Genomic DNA, 5,132 nt, shown 5'->3' with positions numbered 1-5,132 from the left:
GTGTAACAGACGGTACCAAAGTAATCTTGAACAAATTCTGTCTATTTAGCAGACAGAATGAAAGAATTTTAATATTTTTTGTAATAATTTCATTAAATCAAGCTGCTGTAGCATAATTAGTTTTCTTTTACAAACACTATAACGTTTAGGTAAATTCTTAATTACAGCTTTGAAATAACGTTTGAGTTGTTTGACAACTACCTGCAGGTGGTACTGTTTACTCATATTTCAGAGAGCTATGCCAATTTACTTGATAATATRCAGTATCAGAATAAAATAATGAATTTAAAGCAATATTTATGATGCTTTTTCATACAAATTCCAGGGATTGTTTCCAAAACTAAAATTCATCCTCCATCAGAAATGTTAACACATTTTTTTTCTTCCTCCACACAAAGCATGTCTCTTTCTTTTGAAACATTATGGTTTTATATTTGGAGATTATACAAAAGGGGTTTATTTAGCTGCTACAAATGTGAAAACAATACATTCCTCTCAGGGGTTTTCATCTTACAGATGTTTCTCCTGAATCTGAATCTTGGGAGAGAATGTGAAGTATGTATCTGTGAAAAACAAACAAACAAACAAAAAACACAACTATCTGTGTAATCACAATAGAAGCTCAAGACTTTCAGTGGTTTGCAAAGTATCACTGACTTTATTTTGATAATGTTCCATTTCAAGTTCACTTGAAAAKATATGACAAAGAATTGATTTGAGACAAGTTAACCTGCTGTGGCTCCTCCATTCAACATGTTGCTGATGTCACCTCAAAGTGAGAATGCCCCCCGTCTGTGGAAGGAGTGTTGAGGACCGTCATCCCACCCCACCTCAACAAAAAAGAAAAAAAAAAAGAAAAAAGGAGACAGACGCCAGCATGCTGTGTGGGAGACAGCTTGAAAGAGTGCCACTGTAAACACTCCCAGACCACATGTTCTCCCAGGGCAGAAGGGCTGGCTTTTCTCCAAGCACATCTGCACACAACCCCTCAGCTCTGAGCGAGGCCGGGGNGATTTTAAACGATTCAAATAAAAGACGTAACATTCTGAGGAAGGATGGCAAGAAACTCCTCTTTAAATGGTTTAAAAATATTCTGAGCATGAAGCTGTGCTGCGCTGCACGCCAAGCTGCTCGTAAACTTTAGAGAGGACAGGTTGCTAAATAAATGAAGCTGATGGCCTCCATTTACCCCTTTTGATTTGCTAGCTGAGTGTGGCTGTTAGCATCCCCCCCACCACAGGAAGATAATTACTGAGCATGCAGTGCTGACAACACCTGSGGAATGCAAAGTATGCAACATCAGCCTGCGCTCTCCTCCCACCTCTATCCCCAACGCTCACCCCACCTCAGGTCTCCTCTATATCTGCAACCCTCCCCCAACAGCAAAAACACCCTTCAAACACAAACCTATGATCCTCAAATGTATGCATAACGAACTTTATTCCCTTTAACATTCCACTGTTTTCTACAAGAATGCCCAAACGAGTTCAAAATCAAAGCCTTTTTTTTTCTTATCAGATCTTCTGTTTTCTGTTAGCGGATGAAACCCTATCCAAGCTGCCAGCAGGCCTCGTTATTCCCATTTCTGGTGAAATCACAGCGTACTCTACAGCTGGCTCGGGCCCTGGCTGACTGAGTCACTCCCCAAACTGGCCTTGAGCTCTTGAACTCGCAGCCCATCTGGCTAAACACTTGCACACCATACCAATGCGCGGCGTGGCTTTCAACACAAGGAGTCAACAACTCCGGGTGACCTAAATGTGTGGTCTGATAACCCAAAAATAAAGAAATAAATAAAGATAGCAATGGCAAAATCTATTCAGGAAAGAGATAGTGTTGTTTGTAAAGACCAGTGGTTCTAATTCTGATATCATGTGTGTGCATGTGTTTGCTACATAATTTAAAAAAAAGAAGATTTTTGAATTCGGTTGAGCCTTTTCCATCTGTCAGAACACACCACTGTGACGAAATGTGGATGAAATCCCTTTTTGCATGTATATTACCATAAGTGCATGGGGCTCTATCTGCTGAATTATGCGCTTGTAAAAGGATGCAAATACTGTGGCAGGAAAGAACACACTGTATGGCTGAACGAACAATTGCATATGTTTTCCTCACACTTGAGGGCCAATCAGTCAGGGTACACCGGACACAGCTAAAGAGTGAGGGGATTTAGTTACCAAGCAACTCCTGTCGACACAAACATTTTTATTTCATTCACAAGATAGGAGGTGTCAAAAAGCAGAAATGAATGTGAGGTCTTTTTGATAGATCAAAGCTTATTTTTAGGTCAGATCCCAAAAAATATGGATATTGCAAACAGATTTATTATGAGTCAAAACGCAAAGTAAAATAAATCCTATAGGAATGTGGGTCCACACTCAATGTAAACAAACTCTTCTGCTGAATTCACCGGAAGCTTATCTGCATACTTAACTAATCTCAGTATAACTATGAACCAATACATCATATTTGCCAGTCTCCTTGATACCAAACAGCTCTTCCACAAATGTAGCCATCCCGTTGTCTGTTTCTACAGGTAAGCACGTTCATCAGTTTGGTTAACATGTTTTTAATTTAAGAACCTCTCAGTAAGAAGGAGAAGGTCCCTTGGACCTTTTCGAGTGGAGCTTGTGTTCTCTCAGTGCTTGCGTAGGTTTTTCCGGGTACTCTTGTTTCCTCCCACAGACTAGAATCATGCATAGGTTAATTGGTAACTCTAAATTGTCCCTTGGTGTGGGTGAGAGCATGAATGGTCATTTGTCTCATTTTGTGATGGACTCGCAGTCTGTCATGTAGCATGCCTCTCACACAGTTAACTGTTGGACATGGGCCGCAGTGGCCCCCGTGACCCAGAAAGCTCAAAGCAAGTAAAAAAAAAAATGAACAGATCGAAGGATTAACTATGTAAAAAAAGATGTGTGGATTTTAATTTTTGATTTTAATAATTTTTTCATTAAATTTTTACCTTCTTATTGCTTTTTTTTTGTGACTGGTCATCATGACTTCACAACGGATACCTTTAAGATTTGTCATGTTTTAAATTACTGTGATCCAGGGGCGGTTCTAGGGGTGGGGTCACAGGGGTATTGACCCCATCTGAAATCTGATTGGTCCCCTGAAGTGCCCCTGTTCTTCCACTCATATAAATGATGGGGGCTGCAGTTCCACTTCCAACCACTACGGGCGCCAGTGAGTCAAATAGGAAAGTCCAACATGAAGCAAGCTTACAGAGGTCTTTTTAAATTTGAACAATCCTGCAGAAAAAAAGTTTTTTTCCTGACAACGATGGCTAGATTTTGTGTGTTTGAGAGTATTTTATTTAAGTACAGTAAAAAAAAATCTTGTAAAATTGATCAGGATAATTTACTGTGTAAGCTTTTACAAGGGTTTGAACACGTGTGACTGATTAAATGTATATAAACCTTACAAAAACTGGGGATTTGTGTGGAAGGGTGTTAAACAAATACTTGGGCCCTCTATGAATATGGCGGCCCCTTACATTGAAAGATCCTATCCGTCACTGAATATTTTCACAAAATTAAAAACAAGACCAAATCGTGGTCATATTGTATCAGTGCTAAACAGTACCATTGCCAATATGTTTGAGTCACCTGACTCACTTGAGCCAGGAAAAACTGAAGCTTCTTTTAAAACACAAAAAATGGCCATAACTCAGTCAGTTTTACAAATTGTGTGCTGCAGGCTGATCCACAACCCATATTCTGAGCTCTTTGTTTAAAATGTTGACATTGACTGGTTTGAGTCAACTCTGTCAGTTTAGAAGAAAAAAATCTTATAAACCCTGAACGGATTTAAAGTTTCAGGAAATCATCAAGATCAATTGCAGCTTGTTGACTTTTGGATTAAATTATTTCAAGATGACTCTCACAGCCAACTGAACTTTGAAAACAGAAAAGGTTAAGTCCTTGAAATTTGTTGTGGAGCCGACACTGATCCTCAAACGCTATTTATTGTGTAAAAGATTTACCTAAAAACCTAGTCAGCCTTATTTGTCTGTTAGCAAAATTTRTCAAGAACCAGACTCATAATGATCTCAAATGTAATCATTGACTGGTTAACTTTTGTAGTCAATTAGATTCAAGATGGTCATCACATCTCGACACAGAAATGATGAAAACTCAGTGAGTTTTACAGATACTGAGCTRAAATGTGATGCGGTAGCTGCTGAGAGTCATCCTTAACGCACGCTTCGAGCGTCGCCAGATCCCGCGAGATCTCACAACATGAGAGTGCGCATCAAAGTTTGACACAATAAAACGCGGCGGGCGATATGCAATCCCTCATGAAATGCTTGTTATAAAATTTGTTTTATTTTGTCTTAAAAGTTCAATATTCCGCATTAGGTTTCTTGCTCTTTATTTGCTTCTTGCGGCCTTTTTAAAAACATGATTATGAATGAATGTAGCCTAATCTCCTGAGTGTGTTCCAGTCTTCGCCGTGGCCGGGTGATGGAAGCTCAGATGTCAGAACCGGGGGGAACATATATGCTGTGAGAGCAGTGAGTGGGAGTCCGTCACCGCCGCTCCTGCCTGACGTCAGCTGGCTCTCCTCTCCTCTCCGCACCGCTCCGCTCCTCCGGACACAGCGCCGCGTAAAAATGCTGCTCTCCGTGTCGCCAAGGACAGGAATCAGCCCTTACAGCGGATACACCGGCAAAAACAAGAAGGTAAACATACACACCGCAGTAACTATTAGATCTGGAGTAAACAAGTCTCTTTTTTTTTTTCTTGTTGTTTTTGAGAGGGGAAGATCGATGCGGTTGTTCGAGCTCTCCAGTTCAAAATCCGCTCGGCTGTTTTTTTTTTTTTTTTAAGCTGCAGTGTCCTTGAAACTGGACTGTAACTGTTTTAATGTTAGTCTCTGTCCGAGATGTTACCTAGTTTGTTTGTTCCTCTGTTCCGAACTACAGCAGGGCCTGTTCCATCGCTCCCTGCGGACTGTTTGCTTTCGTTTGTTCGGCTTCTCTTCCTATATTTCCAGGCTGCGCACAGAGACTTCACGTTTTCTTTCTTGTTTTTAGAAAGACGCGCAGCTTCTTATATTGGCTGAAATAGAAAGGCGCGTTCTTATGCGATGTTTTTTTTTTTTTAATTATTGAATTTAACACA

Source organism: Austrofundulus limnaeus, unplaced genomic scaffold, assembly GCF_001266775.1.
Source record: "Austrofundulus limnaeus strain Quisiro unplaced genomic scaffold, Austrofundulus_limnaeus-1.0 Scaffold3, whole genome shotgun sequence".
NCBI classification, from domain to species: Eukaryota; Metazoa; Chordata; class Actinopteri; order Cyprinodontiformes; family Rivulidae; genus Austrofundulus; species Austrofundulus limnaeus.
This window is presented reverse-complemented; position numbering follows the sequence as displayed.